The 23,706-nt window shown below is 44.9% G+C and overlaps 1 protein-coding gene across 10 annotated transcripts in view; it reads right to left on the reverse strand.

The window, feature by feature from the left end:
• Window positions 1-23,706, reverse strand: part of Fam110b (family with sequence similarity 110 member B) — a 131,220-nt gene that overhangs the window by 66,725 nt on the left and 40,789 nt on the right. For 3 of the 10 annotated variants that reach the window (XM_048420273.3, XM_085677039.2, XM_085677041.2), the window contains exon 1: window positions 2,556-2,732. The exons of 4 other annotated variants lie outside the window; for them this stretch is intronic. The gene's annotated coding sequence lies outside the window, so the exon portion shown is untranslated. Of the gene's footprint in view, window positions 1-2,530; window positions 2,733-23,706 lie in introns of those variants that run through there. 3 more of the 10 variants (XM_048420272.3, XM_085677037.2, XM_085677038.2) reach the window with 1 other exon arrangement.

A 23,706-nucleotide genomic window follows, 5' to 3' on the forward strand; every position in this document is an offset into this window, starting at 1 on the left:
TTTGTGGTGTCTATGCTTTCTGCACTCAAGTTGGCTGCCACACCTGTCACTGTAAGTCTTCAGAAGAAAGAGACAAAGTATGAAATACTTTTATCTGCTTTTGGTTTTGAGATACTAGGAATTGGACCCAGGGCCTCTCCCATAACAGCCGAGCACTGGCCCACGTGAGCTATGCCCCAGCCCCCTGAAAATGCTTTAATTCTTTAATTCTTTCATGTTCACACTGACTGCTTATTTTTGATTGGACAGAATTACTACTTTCCTTTCAACAGAGTTTGATGGAGACTGAATAAACTCTTACTGTGTCCCAGAAAAAGAAAAATTCCTTTTTATGTTCTTTCTCAGGGATAGATTCCCCCTGATGTATTAAGAACACAAAAGTACACAACAGAAGGTAAGAGTGCATGTGGTGTTACTTTGCAGAAGCATGAATTTCTTTTCCTTCTGCTATTAAAAATGTCTTCTAGTACAGGTTAACTGGCATCACTGGCCATCCGCAAGCAACAATATTTACACATTTATACTTAAGGATTTAAGAAATTCCTTAAGGTATGGTGATTCTCGAAGAGCCAGGCTCAGCCCTCCCCCCCAACCCCCAGAACAGACCCCGCTATTCCCTAGCTTTCCAGGTAATGTAGGACTGGGTGCAGCTCACAGAAGGCACTCCGCAGTTTACAGAGGACAGAGCTTCAGCAGTAAACAAGAGGAAGACATATGCATTCTATTTTAAGGCGGCCTCCTCAGAAAGGTAGTGAGTATTCCAGGAGACTAGGAGGGAAGTGGGGGCATAGCTCAGAGATAGACCCTTCCTTGCCTAGCATGTGCTAGGACCTGGGTTCGATCCCAATCCTGCATATCTAAACGAGGCGATTATAGAACTGTATCAATTTATTCCTTCTTAGATGAGTGTCCAAACCTAAGTTTGAAAAGGTAGAAAGGTTCTGTCTATGTCTGCAATAGGGAGAATGTCAGGCCAAGAATAATGAAGGGACAGAAGGGGTACCTGGATGTTTGAGAAAAAACCAAGCCATCCTGACCGACACTGCCCTCCCTGAAGTGGCCAGGAGTGCACCAGGGTGGGCACTGTCCACCTGAGACTGATGGGGTTTGCACCGGGGCGTCACATGAAGTAGAATGTCCGTGTGTTCCTTTCACCATGCAGGGTGTCTCAAAGCTGAAAACACTGCCCCACCGCCTCAGGGCACAGAGACTGTATATCACTGCTCAAAGGCTCTCAACCTTCAACATTGCATTACCACCCACTGAACTTCCACAGGGCTCCTGCGTTCCTCGGTCCTCTCGGAACTGTTAGCCGAGTGAATGCCGACACTGGATAATTTATTCTCTCCCAGACAGACCTGGGAGTGAGGACATGGGCTGAGGCAGAGCTAGGGGGCTGCCAAAGACTCCATGCTGACCTGCTGGAAGCAGGACACAGATCCGGAGGGCGGCAGCTACTGATACAGACTATATAAACTGCAGCCTCGACTTTTCAGGAGCAGGAGACAATCCCGGACAGTTTTCAGAATCTGCCTGTCTATCTGCTGATAGCAGACGCATGGTGGCAGCTGGCCAGCCCTGTGACTGGTGACTCAGGACACAAGTTTCTGTACAGTCTGCAGTCCGATACGGAAGGACATCAGGTTTCAAGTTTAAGGACTCAAACAGAAGCAGGGGTTCTGGACCCACAACAGGGATGGCTAGTTTTGAGGATTTCTGGAGCCTTGTTCTTGCTCTTTTTTCCTTTATAGTAGGCTATCTTTATTATAGAATTTAAGATTTTTTATTGCCTTGTCTGGAAAATAAACCAGGCAGTCCTGAAGAGAAGCAAGAATGTTGAGCAGCGGTCAGAGTGGTAAGAACCCATCTCTCTACTGTGAGGTTTCAACAGCAAGAGTGGCATCCTTTAAACAAAGCCTGGGGTCAAACACTTCCTCAGGCGTGGCTGGGAAACACCTGCGTAAGTCTATTTCGCAGAAGGTGTTCTGCTAACACTCCCTGTACTAAAGACGCTTCAGTAAAACTACAAAAGGTAAGACAAAGAAAGCCACCCAAAATGAAGGCTGCACACATCTGTGAAGAAACAATAGCACAGTACTTCCCGGCTAAAAGCCAGGCGACAAATCAGGAGCCGTTTGCCTTCTGCTAAGTAAAGTATGACCAGCTAAATTCTTCTTAATTTCGAATCATTCAGGAGTCAGGACTCAAAGTGAAGGCAACAGTCCTGACATGCACCAACAAAGACACCTACATGGAAGCCGCATCGGCTTTCCCGGACAGAAGAGAACCAATAAGAATCGCTCCCAGGCACATGCACCCTTGCATTCAGGTGAAAACAAAGCTCCTTCCTGAGCAGGCGAGCTGTCTACCAGGCAAGCAGTCCGTGAGAATGTGTGTCAGGACGGAACCCAGGGGCAGACACGGCGTCCACAAAGCCCGAGCAGACGAGACAGACGAGACTGTGAGCGAGCACGCTTCATTTCATGCATGGCTGTGTTCTCATAAGAGAGAGAAAGACTCGAGCAATTACCGTGAACTGAGACTCCTTCACTGACCTCCCCCTGTAGCTAGCTGCAAAGGTCCTTATCCACGAGTCTCTGCAACAAAGAACACCCGCTCTGCCGGGTCGTACGCCTTCTTTAACACAACCACCCAAGCGCCTCGCCTCTGCTCGGCAAGAACACAGCACAGCGCCTCTGGATGTACAGCTCCAATGCAGCATACCGATTCTGTGGAAACCTATCGAGCGGGTGAGCAGCAACGCCAGCCAATGAGGAGGAGGCACAGGCCGAGTCCAGCACATGCTCTCTGAGGCACAGGCTGTCGCCAGCACTGAGCAGGCTGCTAATCTAATTATAGCTAGTTTGCTAGCACAGGAGCTGCTGGAGCAAGGCACAGGAGCAAATTAAATTTTAATAAATTAAACCCCACAGACACAATCATCTTGATTTGCTGTCATTTCAAGGATGAATGGTATCACCTTCTAAACTGTAAGTGATTTTTAAAGTGCATCCTTATTTACCCCCGATCTGAGAAACAAAGAGTGTTTTTAGATCAATACATAGTGCTACCTGCTGACTTAGACCCCAGCACTGAAGGACAATAATCAATTTGAAGGCACACACATATTAGCAAGAGAGCTAGAAATTCCATGGCTCCCCCTATTTACCGTGATTAGCAATTTGCTAATCAATTTCTCCTCAGTATATTTAAAATGCCATGCAAATTTTCATTCATGGTGGAAAAATGCTAATCGAGGCATCAAAGACCATCGTCTGGACTATAATGATTGATAATTCGCAGATCAAAGAGAAAAAGTGATCTCAGTCATTGCAAAAGAAACAAACTAGATGAATTTGCCCATCACACAAACTTACTTGGAGCCAAGTCCTGTGAGAGGCAGCTTAATACAGGACAAAAATCACACCCTGTAACATAGCAGCAGGCTCCCTGGGCTTAAGTTCTAGATTTTTCATTTCCAAGTTGTGTGATCTTTGGCAAATATTTAGATGTCTCTGTGTCCCAGAAATAATACAAGGTGCCAACTCAAGAGATTATTACCAGTGAGCTCTAAGTACTTAGCACATGAGGTCAAAATTAAGCAATCTTTATAGATCTATTTGGTCTCCCTCCCTCCCTCCCTCCCTCCCTCCCTCCCTCCCTCCCTCCCTTTCCTCTCTCCCACTGCCCAGCGACAGGAAGCCCAGGCAGGCTTCACAGAGCTGTCCCGAGCACTCCCTGGAACTGAAAGTCATTCTCCTACTCTTGTGTGGCTATGGCGCATTCTTGGTTGTGCATGAATGAAACTACAAGGCATCTTTAGGACATTATAAACACAACTGGATTTCAGCCGGGATTTACACTACAGATTATAAGATAGACATCGCAGGAGTGTTTCGGGTCATAATGAGAAATTAAATTTCAGACGACAAATTTATATGAAGGAGGAGAGAAAACTCAGCTAGTAGATGCAATGTCAGCCCTGAGATCCACACACCTGTGCTTTCCCTCAGCACCAGGTTCCTTCTTCCTGAAAGGTTCTACAGGTTAACAGCTAAGCAGGCCTGCTCATCTTTAATTCCTTGACAAGAGTATGCCGTACAAAGTCACGTTCCGCTCCAAGGATGCAGTGAAAAATCTCTTTCTGCGCACATTTCATTCTTTTGACTTTTAGTTAAAAACTGTTACCGAAAGCTGTCATGGTCCACAGGCACTGCAATTTGCTCGGATATTCCTGAGAAATTGTCAGGAGAAATAGGAAACAAATACGGACGAAGAACACGAAGATTCTTGGGAAAAAATAAACCAGTGCAAGCAATGGCTTGGCCCATGTTCCACCGGGAAAAGTCCAGAAACTCAGGTCCATACACTCACTCCTGAGTGAGACTCAGATAGTATGGCTGACATCACAACAAGCTGGAACTACAGGATGGGGAGACGTGCCAGAGAAAGTGGCTGCCGTGTGCTTTGGTGAGGCATCACCATGAGTGGCGATCAGAGCCCATCACAGTCTTCACTGGGCGAACTCTAGAAGGAGTTCTGGGCTGGAGCCTTGGATGGAAGCACAGCTCCTTGTAGGCTGTGGGATACAGGCTAGTAGCACTCGTGGGCATCTATCTAGGAAACATCTCACAGTTTCTGCCTTCCTCTTCAGTTAACAGACTGTCCGCCCAAAATAGGCACGGAAAAGCTGTTTGATTAATTTACTCCATGCTTATTTTGTTGAAGACATTAAAAAGATACGTTCAAAGAAAAGGAAGCAATTGTCCTTTCTTGGATGGTAACCTGTAACACATACAGACTGGATATTTGTTTGAACCAGAGTAAGAATTCATCCGTATTCTTTCATACTCTGTGAGGGAAACTGGGGTAATCCATTATCTGTACATCTATGTATACGTGCGCGCGCGCACGCACACACACACACACACACACACGCACGCACGCACGCACGCACGCACGCACGCACGCACACAGGGATAAGCAGTTGTGTTGGATTTGAATCAACTCAGCCTCGATGTTGAAACAGCATTCACTCACTGCGATTATTTCAAAGCACCAATACCAGAGGAAGCGGCGTCCTGATTCTAACAGGACGACCACCCAGATGAGGGAGGTGGCTATCGAGTGATGATAACAAATGAGCACTAAGGCCCAGGAAACTGCAGCGCCATGCAGGAGTCTGAGGGAATCTGCATAGGTGCCGAGCCAGTCGGTACTGGGGACCACTTCTCTGCTGCCGCCGGGGTGACAGCGTGAGGAGCTGGGAGAAGGCCCTGGGAGGCTGCGGAGGCTGTGGGAGGCAGCAGGAAGAGAACCAAGAAGAAACTGAAGCGGGAAAAGAGTGAGTGGCAGAAGCCCTCAGGAGGCTTCTGCATAACTGGATGCATTCATGTAGCTATTCCCTGCTTAAGAGCCCCAGGACCCTTGTCCCGTTTGCGTTGCTGTGATTCATCGACTCGACACAAGCTAGAGTTAAGTGAAAAGAGGGGCCGGCAATGGAAAAGAATGCACCCCTAAGACTGGCCTGTAGGAAACATTGTGGAGCATCTTCTTAATTAGTGGTTGATGTCGGAGGGCCCAGGCTATGGTGGTTGGGCCACTCCTGGGCAGGTGGTCCTGGGGTCTCTAAGGTCGCAGGCTGAGGATGCCATCAAGAGAGAGCCAGTAAGTAGTGATCTTCTAGAGCGCCTGCTTCCGTTCCTCCTAGCTATCCTACCTTGGCTTTCCTCAATGGATGACAGCCAAGATAAGTAAATGGGCAAATTAACCTGTTTGTTTTTCTCTTTACTCTTAGCTCTTACTCTTTTGGGGGCCCGCCACCCAGCTCCCAAACAAATCACATACACAGAGACCTCTTACTTATGAGAGGTCAGCCTTCGTTTGGCTCACTTCTAGCTTTTCTTACATTTTCCCATCTATCTTTTGTCTCGGACTTTTACCTTTCTCTACTTCTGTACACCATTCTTTATTTCTGATTTTGTATCTTCCTGTGTAGCTGGCTGGCTGGGTGGTTGGTCCCTAAAGTCCTTCTTCTTTCCTCCCCTAGGGCCTCTTTGAGTATTCTGGACAAGTGTTCTACCCATGGGCACAATAATCAGATACTATTAGATGATCTAACACAGAATCCTAAAAATTTTTCATAATAACCTAGTAGCAACCAGGCATTATAATTCTTTTATAAACAAAACAAAACAGTATTTAGTACGTGCTATAAAGGGTTGTGGGTGTCATTCTGGACACTGATTGTCAATCTGTCCATAGGTCACAGAATGCTTCGGATATTCACAGCATTTTCACCAATCTCTGTATGTCACAAAGGCTCCTATTAGAGTGGCCTCGAAACATTCTTAGATGGGCCAACTGCTGAACATTGTGTGCACACTACAACCCTACCACTTGGGAGGCAGAGGCAAGATACGGACAATAAAGAGAGTTCAAGGTCAGTCTCCGATACAGAGCAAAACTCTGTCTCAAAAAGGAACCAATTAAACAAACAAACAAACAACACACACACACAGATTTTAGCTGGGTCTGAGACCCATGCAACTCAGTTCCATGAAGGCGTCTCTGATCTCAGTCCTATGAAGCATCAGCACCAACCAGCTTGTTAACGCATCTCTGGATGTCTTAGTCACCGTTGAGGCACCGCTACTTTCAAATGCTACTTCATGGGAACTTCAGGGCCTGCAAACTCACATAGCCACATAGGGAGTTTGAAAGATTGGACTGTCATCAAAACAAATCCATAACAGTGGAACATCATTTGTTATTCACATGAGAACTTCCCTACAGCTGTATGGAATGGGAAAGCCAAAAGAGCACTATCTGAAAAGGGCCATGTCAAGAATTTGGAAGTCATATGCTAAGTGCTTTGGGAGACACTGGACTGTGAGACTAGAGGAGTGTCGTTGTATATCTCCCCAGCTTCTTTTCTAGTTAATAACTTCGGTAGATTCCTTAACTTTGGCGGATGACAAAATCAAAGCATCCGTGACAAATGATACAATATTGTTAGAAAAATGATCTGTCTAGAAGTATATAATATGAAATCTTTCCCTTTGCCATTTCAGCAGTACTGTTATTCTGTAAAGAATTTGATGGGTCTTAAAGTTCTAATATTCAAAAAAGCATGCGTGCACACACACACATGTGTGCACAGCTCTCTCTCTCTCTCTTTCTCTCTCTCTCTCTCTGTCTATACAGGTCAATCAGGGAGTAGTTCCGAAAGGTTTATAAATGTGTATATTTTTAACCCCAACAATTCCATGGTGAAAAATTCTGTCTAAAGATGAACTGATCTATGTTCACCCCACAAAGGGATAGATATATTTTTCATTGGACCTTTGAGATGCCATAACACCCTGAAGACCTTAGTCAGCAAAAGCCAGCTGACCAAGTAAAAGATGGCATGGTAACCACAAGAAGCACATCCTTTCCAGGTACTGTCAGTAGCGGGGTGGTGAAGGGACACTGACCCGCTGGAACATGTGGCTCTGGCAAGCTTTTGCCCTTCTCTCCCATCCCTTCTGTCTTGCTAAAAAACATTAGATCATATTCCTGAAGCTAACCGCCAAGGTTTGTTCCCTTATTTGGCCACTTCTCCCTCCCGAGACTGACTACCAAAGTTCAGCAATCAAAAGCCCCCCTTAGTTCTTCTAATTAACATGTCCAATTAAAATTAAACACCTTGGGCTGTAGAGATGGCTCAGTGATTAAGAGCATTGCCTGCTCTTCCAAAGGTCCTGAGTTCAATTCCCGGCAACCACATGGTGGCTCACAACCATTTATAATGAGGTCTGGTGCCCTCTTTTGGCCTGCAGACATACACACAGACAGAATGTTGTATATATAATAAATAAATAAATATTAAAAAAATTAAACACCTCATCCTAACATGGATTTTTCCCTTTTCCCTTTGTAAACTGCCACTTGCCTATATACCATGTCTGTCTCCTCTCTATCCAGAGACAGGCCTTTGTCCCTCCGAGACAAATAATCCCTGCCCTTTTCCCTTGTCCCCTATCTTTCTATCTCCTTTGCCCCACGTCCTGATCTACTCTAACACAGACCTTCCCTTTTTCTCCTCTTAAGAATGGCCCCTGCAAGGTCATTGCTGCTGTTTTTCTGCCTGAGTAAGAAAGTAGCCACTTTAACTTTTCTCCCCTTCTTCATAAAGGATCTCTCTGTGAAAACAGATGTTTGGGTGTGGTTTGTGCTTAATCCGGGGTCTGGAAGGGAGACCCTGCTGTGCGGGAGTTCCCTTAAGTAGAAGTTGAGGACTAAGATTCCAGTTTAAACACTGATTCTCTGACAATTTCCTACATGTATATAAGGTCTTCTGATCACACCCCGCCAGCCCCTGCTTACCCTCCTGTCAGCTCTACCTTGTTTCAAACAAGCACACCTCCCTCTTTCAGGCAATTTTGGCTGCTGTTTTTCTTTGTTTTGTGACCCACTGAGTTAAAGCCATAACCCCATCCTGGGCTTGGGTGTGCACCTATGCGCTGGAGCCTGTGACCCTCCCACTCCCGTCTTTGCTTCCAGAGACTACTCCCTGTCTCACAGCAGCTCCCAGGCTGCTCATGCCTTCCTGAGCACGGAGCAGGGGCACTCAAGCACCTACCCCACCCATGACTGAACACTCACGGCCCCCATGATGTGCAGCTCTGTGCAGGCAATCCCCTGTGCTGAGTTCATGTGTGCAGTGACTGCACATTTCACCCCCCCCCCCGCCCCCCCCCCCGCTCACACTCTTTCCACCCCCTCTTTCTCTAGGACATTTTTACCAACATTCTATATAGACATGTTATCTCTATGAATGCCGTAATTAGGTTTTTTTTTTCTAATTGCTGTGGAAGAGACACCATGACCAAGGCAACTCTTATAAAAGAATATTTAATTGGGGGGTGCTTGCTTACACTTTTAGGGGTTCAGTCCATTAACATCATGGCAGAGAGTATGGCAGCACGCAGGCAGATGTGGTGCTGGAGCTGAGAGTGCTCCATCTTGACTCAGAGGTAACAGGAAGTTGGCTAACTAGCACACTGAGTGATGCTTGAGAAAAGAGACCTCAAAGCCCGCCCCCACAGTGACACACATCTCCAACAAGGCCACACCTCCTAATAGTGCCATTCCCTTTGGAGGCCATTTTCTTTCAAACCACAAGGACTGTATACATGAAGATCTAGCAAAAGAACAGCCTGCGAGCAGCTTTCACGTCTACATAGTTGCAGGGATGGGATGTGTCTGAATTGCTTCATTTTGTACTACGATACTAATAACATTAAGCATAAATGATTCATACAATAGTATCCTCCCATTTAGAGTCAAGAAAGTAATAAAACTGTATGTGGCATCTTCAAGAATGATTGGACACAGGCCCTTCTACACGCCAAGCACAAGCTCCAGCACTGCACTACACCAGCGGCCCCCAGGGGCCAGTTTTGATGAGTAGCTCCTGTGCCACCTCAGGTTGGCAATGCTTGCTGCCTCATGTCTTATTGGTCTGACCTGGCCCATGACCAGTTTACAAAGTGGAGTCTGTCTCTTCTGAACAATGTGTAAGGATGGCCTTTGGGGCAGGATTGTGTTGGGCTAACCGTTCCCAACTACCATTCAAACAACTAAGCTGGGAAGCGGTGTTCGGCTCAGAGCTGTTAGCCGAGGTGGGTATCATAGGCACCATGACAATGGCCTATTGGCACTGGTGCATCCTCACTGCCACAGATGCCTTGGGTATTCCATCCCTCAGCTCTCTGCATACTCCTCCCTTTCACCTAAAGAGATCTGCATACACCTGGAGCATAGCCCACGGTAAGTGTCTGAGAAGAAGCTGGCAAATCTAGGCGACAGGGAAAAAGGAACAGAATTTATCTGTATATAAAGTTAGGAACATTAGCATGAGTTGAGTTAAAGACATGGAACCTGGTATGTGTCTGAGGCTCTGTGGCTTGGCACCGCTACCCCAGGAACTGCATGTAGAATGATGGAAAGACAGGCAACGGCATTACTGGGTCAGTTTATATTGGCTGCATTTTTACTTCCGTAGTTTATCGGAGCTCAGTAACATTAGCAGGTAATAGTTCTCTGTGTCTCAAATATCATAAAGCTATCTCATGTATGCATATTTTATGGCTAATTTCACTGTTCCTAGGGGCCTTATTTTTTAAGTTCTACAGAAGAAATGAGAGAACGGGACTTCCTTAACAGAAATTTGTCTTTAGTTAAACTGAACCGTATTCCATCTATCTTAGTCAGGGAGAGTACTGCTGGGATGGAAACACCGTGACCAAGATTAGTTATGGGAGGAGATGGGTTATTTCTTTCACAGTTCCATAAAACACAACCTCATCAGAAGCAGTGAGGACAGGACCCCACGCAGGGAGGAACCTGGAGGCAGGAGCTGAGGCAGAGACCATGGAGAAGTGTTGCTCACCGGCTTGCTCCTCATGGCTTGCTCAGCCTGCTTTCTTATAGAACCCAGGACCATCAGCCCAGGGATGGTTGATGGGCTGGGCCTTGCTACATCAAGCACCAATTAAGAATTCCCCACAGGCTTGCCTATAGCCTGATCTTATGGAGGCATTTTCTCCTCTCAACTGAAGTTCCCTCCTCTCAGGTGACTCTAGCCTGTGTCAACTTGACATAAAACCAGCCAGTACCTTGGCTAAGTATATAATAACCTATGAAGCCATTTTTTTTTCTACTGCAAATTACCACCCACAGTTTCATTTTGGAATGTTGGGTTTCTCATGAACTGTATCTGGGTCCCCTATGTCTCCCCCGTTTATACAAAATAATACAAGTCCGTGCCCTGTTCCAAGCTCCTTAATAGCAAGGAAATAATTTTATTACTTATATAACCCTGTTGAAAAGCAGCGGCAGTAATTATAGTGCCTTCTTTCGTTTCAGCAGTGCTGGTCTTTGGCAGCACTTTTCACTCAGTGACGTGAACAAGAAAAGTATTGTGTCCTCCAAGAATGATGAAGTTCCATAAAAAGAAGTAATCTTTGGAAAGTATGAACCATAGACCAGGTTCTAAATAAAGATGAAAATCTGTGTCACATATTTCTGGATCTTTCTTAGGTTAACAATATATACATTATGGACACAATAAAAGAGCAATTCCTCCCAACATTGTTGGGGCAGTCCGTGCGTCTCTGGCGGTCTCCGGAAGTCGTAGCTTGAGCTGTGGGTTGTCGCTGCGTAGGTAGGCACCTTTGCTAAGCTCACAGTCCGCAGCAGAGTAAGCACATGCGAAAGATGGGCTTCACTGCTGTTACTTTTCGCACGTGTGTGATTCCAGCCTTGAAACAGGTGACCTGAAGGACACTATATCCTTTAAAGGAAACTTTCTTGGGCTTCTCTTTTACTCTGTATTCAAAGTGAGCTTGCAAGTGATTTAAAAAGTATTTGATTACAGCCCTGTCAAATGACTACCCAAGGTCTCTGCTGGCCAAGGCCATGTTCAGAGAGCTAGGTTAATTCCATGGCAGACAGGTCCCCTCAGAGGGGAGGCTTTCCGTTTCTCTTACATGGATGAAAATATGATGAATGTTCTTTATCAAAAAGTCTGACTCCGGTTCACAGAAGTGACAATGTACTAATCACAGAGAGGCTTCAAATTAATGACCCAGAACCATTCCTTAATGGGCAAGTGGCCAGATACCTAAAAGAACAGAGGAAAGACTTGGGGTGCAGAGAGATGTGACAAGAGCTGTCCATGTTGTGCCCTAAGGATATTTCACATGTTAGAGACCAGAGGGATTTTTGGGCCTTTGGACATCTTCCCCAAATGGGAAAGCAGGAGCTTCAAGTTTACTTCTGCTTTTACAAACAGAAGCCATGTGGTGTGAGGTCCATGAGTGACTGCACAGGGAATGCCCTTGTGTCCCCTATACTGAAGACATTAGGCTGGGGATGCTGGTTGGGTTAGTTTTGGGTTTCTGTAACAAATATTGGAGATAATCTACTTAGTACTTGGGGATTGTGGAGGGCCGGACCACATTCTCCATTGCTTCAAGGAACAAAGGTAGAGATTGACCTCTGTGACCCCAAGGTGTGGTGGTACACGCCTTTAGTCCTGATGCCTGGGCGGCAGAGGCAGATTGACCTCTGTGACCTCAAGGCGTGGTAGTACACGCCTTTGGCCCCTATGCCTGGGAAGCAGAGACAGGCAGATCTCTGTGAGTTCAAGGTGATGTAGCACACGCCTTTAATCCCAGCGCACGTGCTTGGTAACTCTCTACCGCTGCGTCCCTGCCTACTCCCGAGGCATCATCTGGGATAATGGGCAGCGGACCAATCCAAGAGTGACACGTCAGAAGCGAGGACTGTTTCCTTTATAAGGGCTGGGTTCCCCTCATTCTGGGTCTCCGCCATGTAAGCTTATGCTCTCCCTCTCAAGATGCATAAAGCTTTACTGCAGAAGAATCCTAAGTGTCCCGCGTCGTTCTTGCTGGCGAGGCCAAGCGCGGGACAGGGGATTAATACAGCTCACAGGTTTGGGGTTTCAGCCCAAGACTACTCCTAGGGCTTGGGTCTTATGGCAGCACATGACACCCTGACAGGGTACAAAGTGTTCACTTCATGGAGAAGAGGGACAGTTAGGATGCCAGCTCTTCCTTTGCAGCCTGCACCGAAGGACCTGAGATTTCCCACTGTGCCTCTCGGGCTTCAGCTACTGTCTAGCAGCATTAAGGTAAGAACTAAATCTCAACACAAGTGCCTTTAGGGAACACAGCAGCCCTAAACAGGAATGCCAGTTCATTTCATTTACCTGCAGTGGTCAGATCCATCAGAGTGGATTCTGACTGCTGCAGGGAATGTAAGAGATCTGAAGGGCCTTGCTTCTCGAGCACAGGAACGTGGTCTGGCTCCTGGGAATCAGTGTTTCAGTTCTTATACATCAGAGAGCCTGGGTTCTCAAAGGCCTCCCTACTTGGAGAGAGACAGGGAAGAAAATATTATTTTGGTTTGCAATTGTCATTTTCTTAAAAAGGTCCTCATTTCCAGCAGTTATTACATACAATTTCTCCTTGTTTTTTTTTTTTTCAGAATTATTTATGGTCTCCCAAAGCTCCCAAAGTATGTTGTACACTCCGTACCTTTGGGGAGGATGCATTTTGCAGGGAAAAAAAAAATCTACATTTATAACGGAACAAAAGTCAAACTAAAGCAATGCTGACAATGCTGGTTGGTTTTAGCCTTCCTAAATTAGCCAGAATTTCTGTAAATGTATCTACTAGTACAGCTTCCTCTTTGATTACGTGGTGTGGGCTGCGGTGTAATCTGTGTTCCCTCATGCCTCCACACGCATCTCCTCTCAGTTTAGTTCTCTGACCTACATCCCAGTGAAGGGAACGCAGTGCACCACATTTTTCATAACTGGAAAAACTAAAGTCATCCAACTGTAACACATGCCAAACTCAGTGTCATGATCAAGCATTAGTGATGAGTGCCACGTGGCAGTCGGGTGAGCCCAGATGGGTGGTGCAGGTGTTCACACTGCTAAGGAAGGATCTTCCCACCTGGGGAGGAGAACTGCGCTGTCACCCAGAGGCACAGTCATCCCAGCACTGCGGTGCTAAGGAGAAGATATGAGCCTGGAAATGAGCAGCACATGTGCAGTCGACTCTGAAACGCACACCCCGACAGGTCACAGGCATTTTCAACACACGGCAAGAGAACATCTTGGTATCCATTTAGAGAAACAGTCAACTCTGACCCCTACTTCATGATGTGGGATTTCCCTCTGTATGCTGTGAATACCACTGGTTAATAAAGGACTGCTTTGGACCTATAGTAGGGCAGAATTTAGATAGGCAGGGAAAGCAAAACTGAATGCTGGGAGAAAGAAGGCAGAGGCAGAGAGAAGCCATGGAACTGCCACCAGAGAGAGCCGCACTGAAGCTTTGCTGGCAGGCCTGTGGTAATGCACAGATTAATGGAGATGGGCTAAATGTAAGAGTTAGCCAATAAGAAGCTAGAGCTAATGGACCAAGCAGTGTTTTATATAATATAGTTTCTGTGTGATTATTTCGGGGCTAAGCGACCAGGGTGAACAAGTGACCCCCCACAAGAACTTCAAACCAGAAATGGCCCCAAGATAGACCCAATCTGAAAACTGCCCTCACAGTTATTACTCAACACATACGAAAACATATCACAAACACATATGAAAACATATATCACACAAACACACATGAAAACATGTATCACACAAACACATATGAAGACATGTATCCCATAAACACATATGAAAACATATCACACAAACACATGAAAACATGTATCACACAAATACTCATTCGACAATGTTTACAGTAGCGTTCTTCAAATGCTCAAGAGAAAACAATCAGGATAGCATTAATAGGAGCAGAGACACACAAATGGTGGTGTGTGCACAGAGCAGAGAACTGCTGTCATCAGGGAATGACTAGGAACCAGATGACGTTCAAAGACGGAGCTATCCCAGAAATGACTTGCTGTGTGGTTTCCTTTATGTGTTTAAAGGTATTTAGTTTTTTTTTCTTGGTTTCTCTGTAGATTTGGAGCCTGTCCTGGAACTAGCTCTTGTAGACCAGGCTGGCCTCAAACTCACAGAGATCTGCCTGCCTCTCCCTCTCGAAAGCTGGGATCAAAGGTGTGCGCCACCACTGCCCAGCTCAGAGAATAATGATTTTAAGTAGTTGTGTAGAAATCTGAATTCTAAATGTTGGCACACAGTAATGAAGAGAGAAAATTAAAACTGAAAAGTAGAAAAGTGTTGTTTCAGTTGGCATTTCTGGTGTTTATAGTTAGCTTATGACAAAACTGACCACAAGCAACTTAGGGAAAGTGAAGGGCTTCTGTGGCTTTACCTTGAGTAGCAGTCAAAGGAAGTTAGGGCAGGAGCTCCAGCAGGAAGTAAAGGGGACCCAGCGAGGGACGCTGCTGCTCACTGACTAGCTCCTGGTAGACAGATGTCTAACCAGCTTTCTTACACAGCTCAGGACTACCTGCCTGAGGGATGATGCTGTTCACTGTGGGATAAAATCAGAACAGTCTGTCACAGGTAAGCCACAGGCCAATACAATCAAGGCAGTTCTTCAGTTGAGATTCCCTCTTCCCAGGTGACTAGGTTGTATCAAGTTGACAGCAAGAACTCACCAGGACATAAACTAAGAAAGCAAATTATAGTCCAAATTTCTCAGTATCCAAGAATGAGAAAAGTAGTCCTGCAAATAACTTTGCACTCAGCTGTCAAAAACATGTGTGTGTGTGGGTGTCTATGTATGTGCATGTGTGCATGCATGCATTCAAATGTCCTGCAGGTCTCTGGGTCCTCTTATCAATGACCTCCCCTCCTCCCCAATTTTTATTCATGCCTACAGCTTGTATTTCAGGTTGTAGTGGAAAAGAGATGCCTGAAGGAACCTATGCATCCACTACCTTGAGGCCTAAAGACAGAGAGCCCTGTAGGTACCCTATAGTGTACACAATCAGACTGCAAGGCAGGAACTCCAACTAAGTGTAGTCATGGTAGTAAATTTGCTTTTAGCACTGGAGTACATAAATCAAGTAGTAATTAGTTTTTGCAGCACTGAACGAAATCCGTCTGTCACCCTCGGCCAGTCATCAAGCAGATGACAAGCAGCCCATTTTCACTAAAAGCACAAGCTTCTTTGTATTGAGTCTTGGGTCCAACCTTAGTTCTAAGGTGCAGGGCTAGCAAGAGGTGCCAGGGGGCTCACAGTCTAGGATCCAGACTGTGTGGCAATACAGCAGGGATGGGATGAAAAGAGGGTTGGGTCAGTGGGGATCTGAAATGACCACATTGAACTATGACCTGACAACAAAAGATCACATCAGCTAAAAACTACAGCGATTGGAAAGCTATTAGTTTATAGGAAGAAATGTGGCAATCTCCACAAGTGCAAACATAAAACAAGGACATATAACACACACAGACACAGACACACATACACAGAGGCACACAGACACAGGCACACACACAGAGACACAGACATACAGACAACACATACACAAACACACAGAGAGAAAACAGAGAAAAATAAACAATCAAATGATTTTGGTCAAATCAAATTCAACCTTTACTTTAGGACATGAGCATGTCACCTTGGGCAATTCACACAGGAGGCCTCAGCACATTAATAAAATACACCCTCCTGAAGATTTTAGTTTTAAATGTTATCGAGTTTTGTGAACTGAAATCTATTTTTTAATCTTTTCTGAGGTTCTGGCTTTTCAACCCAGGGCCACGTCCATGACTAGACAAGCACTCCACCCCTACACTATATCCCCAACCCGCTTCTTACTTATTATTTGAGATGAGATCTTGTTAAGTTGTCTAGGCTGCCCTTGAACTCCTTCTGTAATCCAAGCTGCCCTAACTTCTCCTGTGTCCACCTTCCCGGGAGGTGAGATCACAGACCTACTCCATCAGACCCAACGGAGTATCAGTGTATCCTTAATCTGACCTGATGTCTTCTTTCTTAGGTTTCTCCATCTTATTTAAATTTAAAAAACTACAGATATTGAAATAGTATTAACAATCTAAGTAGCGAGGAAGTTTTATTTTAGAACTCATCCTGGGAATTTTAAAAGTGGAAACATGAATTATTACAAAATTATTTTGTAACTATAACAGTTTTGGCTTTTAAAAAGTTATATATTGTGGGTCAAGAGTTGGAATACTTTTTATGAACAAACAAACAATAAATATTTTTTCAGGTCATTATAGTATTATAACAGTCACACTCATGGTCTAAATAAATTGTCATCTATGCATGTTGGTAAAAATTTACCTGTATAAAAGAAGAGTGAATTTGTCCCAAGGGCCCTAGCTTGCCAAGCACTAAACTAAATGAGACTAAAACATTGTGTTTAATTCAGCCTTGGGTACATATTGAACTGAAACTACAGGGAAAAAAATTAAAACATAACCAGGCAATGGTTGGCCTTCAGATGCAAGGAAGCTTCAGGCAGTTGCTAACTTTCACCATGCATGAGGAGATCCATAGTGTGTGCCTTGTCCTACAGACAGCATGTGAACAGGTGCATGGATCACAGCTGGAGACTGTCACAGCCTGCACATGACTCAAGAAGGCTACAGAAACTATTCCACTTGCAAGAGGAAGGCTCATCTGCCTGGGATCAGCATTCAACAGGCACAATGCACACTGAAGAGGAAAACAAATTCAGATCTATCTCTTACAAGCCCAGGTCACTAAACCGCAGGAGAACACTGAAAATATTATACTTTCAAGAACACACACAGGAATAAGGGGAGCAGAGGAAAAGCAGGGCATGTCTTTCCCAAAGGGAGGCACAAAGGGAGGCATGCTTACAAGCATAAGAAAAAATAATTAAAACATAATCTTTATAAGAGGAACAGCAGCTGCCATACACAATACCACCACACTGAACTGGTGCAATCCCCCAAAGCAAAGGTCCTTAGAGCTTTCTCACCCATCTTTAGACTGATGCCCACCATGTACCACAATCTACACATCTACCCCAAGGTTGTTTTACCCACATCATTAGAAATTCCAAACCTTTTATATATGTTCTTTATACAGTCTCAGCTTCGTCTCACTGACACAAATGCTCACTAGGACGGAACCCTGTCTCTTCCTTCTCATTGCATACTTGGCCTTCAGAACCATACTGGGAAGGGCAACTTCTCAAAAAATACCGATGGAACCAGTGCATACCACCCCATAGGCATCTTCTCCACACGGTTTTGGGACCTAACGTTTCTCATTCTTCTGGGTGGTGGAATTCTGTGCCCACTTTCTACTGTCACTGAGCTTTGCTTTTTACAAAAGACGACATTAAATGGTGGCCTTCCCAGGGCCACAGAGCGGGAGTTGTATCTTCACTTCAAGCTCCACTGTGAACGTGGAACACTTGCGCCAACTGTGGGGTGAGACTTCTACACCGAGCGTTTGAATGCTAGCATTTCACTTCTGTAAGAAACAGATGTCTCTATTCTCGGGTTTTCAGGCTTGAGATAATTTTTGCTGTATTTTTTTTAAATTAAATAATCATTTAAACAGTAGAAAGAACAGGAAGTAAAATCCAAACTTCCTTTGCATACACATTTGAAAAGAAAACAGATCTCAAGAATATGATTAGGTGTGTGACTTCAACAGAGTGGTATGGGTGTCACAAGCCGTGCATGGTCTGTCACTGGAGTAATGGGCACTAGGGAGACATTGGTCACCTCGGCTAAAGCAGAGAGCCATTTCTCTGCAAAAAGGTCAGAAGGAAAGTGAGGCCAAATGCCAGAAGCATGAGATACAGCTCCTTGTAAATACACATTTGATATCTATAGACCCATACATTTCTGGCTGGTAACTTCTTTGAGGGGATTTCAAAATCTGTATGAGTCAAGCAATATTTAGGAACCCACAAGGAGCATCACAGTGTTCTCACTCATGGTTGCCTGACAATGCACCCTGAAACCTTGCCTGTGTTCTCTCTCGAGTAACTCAGAGACTACCCACGTGAGTAGGGTCTCCAGAAAGCAGCCAGAACTTTTCTTTCCAGTAAATAATTACTGTCTTTTAACTGGCACTACTAAGAACACTGTCATTACAATATTCTAAATTGCCTTGCTAGTGATGTAAGCTTGCTCACTTCTAAATGCCCAGTTGTTTCTGCTCCTGGCTTTTTCCCACGTACCATTATTCCCACACCAATCCATGTTTGGCAAGTCTGTCTCTGATCACCAACACTAGCTCCCTGCAGTCCATCTTGTCCAGCACAATGCTCTCCCTGGAATGGATTCAGCCTGTGAACAATAAACCCAGGCTAAACCTCTCATCTGGTCCAGTTTGGGTTCAATGCTAACTGCATGGCTATATGACAAACTAGAGGCCTCACCTGACCACCGCTCACCCGGGGGCGACAGGTTAAAATATATAGATCATGGAATGAAAATCATAAGCTTGAGCCCCTTGGTCCTGCTAACTAACAACAATGACATATACAGGAAGGACTACTTTTCATTCCCACTGAAACATGGTGAACTGAGGAAGAAAGAATGCCCATGAAAAGTAGCCTCCAACATACATGTTTTGAGGGTTATAGTTATGACGGCTCAGTCAATGATGACCACACAACTTAACAGGGACCCTGTTGACTGAGGTTTCTGTCCTGCATGGTTCCCGCAGCCGTTAAGTCCCAAAGAAATCACACTGAGGTCTACATTAGTTAATGATTGGCCCATTAGCTCAGGCCTCTTATTTACTAATTCTTGCCTGTGTTAGTCACATGATTTGGTATCTTTCTTGGTGAGGCAGTCACATCTTGCTTCCTCTGTGTCTGGGTCACACGACTGCAGAATACGCTTCCCTCTTCCCAGCATCCTCATTGCCCCGCCTCTACTTCCTGCCTGGTGGCCCCACCTATACTTCCTGCCTGGCTACTGGCCGCTCAGCATTTATTAAAATACAATTGACAGGGTACAGACCATTGTCCCACAGCAGGGCCTATAGTACTGTGGGAGCACAGTACAGTGATGTGTTTGTGTCACACTGCCAATCATCTGAAAGCACAATACAGATGGTGACGGGCTGAGCACTAATCCTGACGAGCGACGACTGCTGCTGGCGCATGTCCTCTCCTCGCCAGTTCAAAGGATTAAACCTAGGGGCTGCCACATGTGAGGCAATTTCTCTAACACCGAACCATATATCGGACCTTTAAAATAACCTTTAACCATTTTACTTTAGAGATGAGGTCTGGTTAACTTGCCCAGGCTGATCTCTAAGCTGCAATCACCTCTGCCTTGATACTCTGGACTCCAGGGTATATTATGCTAGTAGGGTCCACTCCTACAGGTATCTTCATCAAATACCCAATATATAGTTTCACAGGGAAACCGCTAAACAGTCTGGTGGCTTACCCTAGCAGTAGCCTCCCACATCTGCTGACGGTGTCACTTGCTGCACTGCAAGGCCCCGTGACTACGCATTACCTCACCATTTCCATCTCATAAGCGGATGGCATGACACAAACAGAATTACCCCAGCGAAGCACAGCCACTTGGGCATTGAAGCAAATCTGGCAATTTCCAAGCAGCTTACCTGAACTTTCTGGGAAGGCAGAATTCCTAAGTGGCCCACGATTTCCTAGTCTCATGTGTGCACCCTGAGAAAAGCCCTGAGATGGTAACACCAGGAGCTACACTGCAAGCCAACCGGCAGACTAAGAGAGAGACAGCCCTAGGCTAATACTACTGGCCCTTTAAATAATTTTCCCTGGCTGCTTAGATCTGAGAAACCACAGAAATGTGAGCTCTGAGGAGGAAGGGACAGGGGATCTGCTGCTCACTGTAGTGCTCCTGAGAAGGTCCAAGGCTCATGTGACAGACCTGCATACAGTTTCCAGCAGAAACTGAAAGCAGTTCCTAGCCATCAGGCAGGAGCTGGAGTCACAGCCCTGTCAATACCCTGAGCTAGGACAAACCCTTCACTGTGGCCTCGTCTGAGAACAAGAGAAGCACAGAACCTCGCTGGCCTGCGGTGGGCTCTGGTCCCCGTGCTGTTCATGGAGTTTTGAACTGAAGACCAGCAGAGAGCACCTGTGCTTTGTTGTGTTCACAAAGAGATGACACCATTCCCAAGGCACTGGGAACACTGCTGACCCTCTCCACAGACCCGAGCAGTCAACAACAGCAGAAGAGAAACTCTAAGTGGCCATAAAGGAGACATCTACCCTCCCCACAAAATACGAGACCCCAGGAGGCAGAGCACACAGCTAGCTCCGTACCGGGGTGATGGATTTTGTCTACTGACCTAGGTTTTTATAGGGATAGTTTGAAAGACAATAATGGACAAGCCATTTTCCTCAAGTGCTCAAACAGGAATCAACCCTTTTGATATTTTATTAAGGCTATCAGCAACGACAGAAACAAAAATAATATAACTTATTATAAGAAAGTAGTAGAGAATATTTTGTCCATTATTTTTGCATGCCTGGAGCCCAGGAAGGTCGGAGGAGGGTGTTAAATTCTCTGGAATGGGACCTGTGTATAGGTTGTGAACTGTGATGTAGATGCTGACAAAAATATTAACTGCTGAGCACTATCTTCAGCCCCTAATATGTATTATTTGAGAAATGATCTTATTTCTAGTCAGAAATTTCCTCATTATAATCCATCTTTTCTTCTTCTTATTGTAAAGTCAAAGTTTCTTTGTAGCCCTGGTGTCCTGGTTCTCTCCATGTAGACTGGGCTAGCTTTGACTTCATCAAGCTTAACCTGTGTCTGATTCCCTACACTGGGCTGAAAGATATGCACAATGCCTGGCTCACCCAAGTATTATTTGCCATCTATTTTTGAAGCTGAGAGATAGAGCTCTTTATACAAACTGCTTTCTAATTCACGACTGAAAATTATTCTCAAAAGAAACATCTTAAAGTCAGTCATGAGTTGCTCAGCATCTAATGTGTTCTAGACAGCATTATAGATGCAAGGTGAAGATCCTGGACACATCGGTGTCCAGGTGAATTTAGTTATTCACCAAAACAAACAAAAATATATAAAGATAGGATTCCTCTATTACCATGAGACTTGGTCTATAAAGAGGGAGATGAAGAAGACAGAGTGAGAGAGAAAGAATGAGAGAGCGAGATAAGGAGAGAGGGAGAGAGAGAACAGACACATGAGAGACACAGAGACAGAGACAGGGAGACACACAGGGAGAGACAGACACAGAGGAAGACATGAAAGAGACATAAACACACAGAGAGACAGAGACAGAGAGACTGAGAAAACATAATTATAGTCCGATGAACAAATAGCCTCTGGCCAGGAGCTGTGTTTTAGCAAACCACAGCTTGTTCTGGTGGCCCCCAGGAAGCCGCATGAGGAATGATGGTTGAGCAGGAGATTACCATGCACCCTTCCACCTTCCACAGAAACAAAAATGGGAGATTCCAGATGCAGCTTCAAAATATCTCAACAATCTTCAACCCTGTTATCACACCCTCCCCAAACACAGGCCATATAGCGTCAGCTGTGTAATACCCACCTTTCCCTTGGTCAGGCTGGACTCCTGGGGTGGGTCTGCACGCATGTGGAATAAGCTGAGATTCTGCAGTGTACTGTGTCACTGCTTGGAAAAACTGAAGAGGTTTTCATTCTCCTTCTACTGTCCCCAGTGTTTGAACAGCCAAGAAAACCACTGGGTTTCCATTTTCCATAATCCTGCTTAGTTAGGGTTAGCACTAAAATACCAGTTTCAGTATTGTTGGGAAACATTCCTACCATCACCAATATTTTCTCTACATAACTCTTCGATTCGATTTTCTTCTGTTTCAAAGTCTACGGCCATTATAGAAACCTGTTATATACCTAAGACTTTACACTTCTACATTTAAGTTCTTAAAAGTCTATATACTATATACAAAACTATCCAATGTCTGCAAAACTTGCACTGTTAGCTAACCCTGGCAGCCACAATAGATCATGACCCTACAACCACTGTCCACCCAAGAAGCACAGAGGAGAGTAGACAGACACAGTACTTAAACCTAGCCTCTGGTGTCTGCTGACTCGGAATACTTTTCCTAGGAAATTAGTGTGAGCAGGGGTGCAGGCTGACACTAATACGGCTGGGATGGGTGTAGGGTACAGCTCAACGACAGAGCAGCTGCAGAGTGCAGGACCTGCTTCCACACCCTGCAACAACACAGGAAAGAAGAAGAAACAGAAACAAATGCTTCCTTTCCTGGGGTGAGCATGGGCGGCTGTACTGAGAACTCTCGATAAATGCCGTTCACCCAGAAAAACACACAGTACGTGGAACCAGGACTCAAGACATTCATTTTTGATGTTTATGTCTGGATATCATTTAAAACTCTGTATTTCTTTATCCTCAACTGTAAATGGGCACTTTTCAGAATGACCCAAGTTATACAAAGTATTTCTGAATAGATTGTGATGATCTTATATTTCTGTAGTTGCATATTAATATCTAGAAAAGGATGCTTTGACAACTTTTATTACATTACTAATTCACTTATTTCACTATATAACCTCAGGTAGCCTTGAATTTGCTATCCTTATGCCTCAGCTTCGTAAATACTTAGATTATAAGTGAGAGCCATCAGGTCAGGCTTGTTCTGGTAATTTAATTACATAAAACATAAAAATGTAATTACAGCTAATCTGCTCAGTGAATATCACATTTAATTTTCTTACATTAAAATATTCTTAGTTGAAAGAAGAAAAATTTGTCTGCTAGTATCTTATTGTTTATGTTTCCCCTAAAATACATATATTAAAATCCAGTGACCAAGGCAGTGAGACTAGAAAGGCCTCTGAGTGGTTCTTAGGTCCCCAATCCTAAGGATGGAGTGATGCTTAGTGACCCAGCTGCCTTTTCCATTCTACCATGTGAGAACACAGAAGCTCCATGCTTGTGGAAGAAGCCCTTGCTGGTCCAGAGCCTACTGCAGACTTCCTGCTATCTCTACCTTCCAAAACTCCAAGCAGTAAACTCCCATTAATTTTAATTTGCTTGGTTTAATGTACTTTGTTATAATAGCCTGGACAAATTAGATATTAATTTTAATTTTTTTCCCTTTTTAAAATATGGGTAGGTATTTTGCCTGCATGTATGCTTACACACTACATCCATGCAGAGACTACAGAGGTCAGCAGAGGACAAGGGCATTAGATCCTTTGGT

The sequence above is a fragment of the Myodes glareolus genome, chromosome 16 (genome assembly GCF_982192425.1).
Source record: "Myodes glareolus chromosome 16, mMyoGla1.1, whole genome shotgun sequence".
NCBI classification, from domain to species: Eukaryota; Metazoa; Chordata; class Mammalia; order Rodentia; family Cricetidae; genus Myodes; species Myodes glareolus.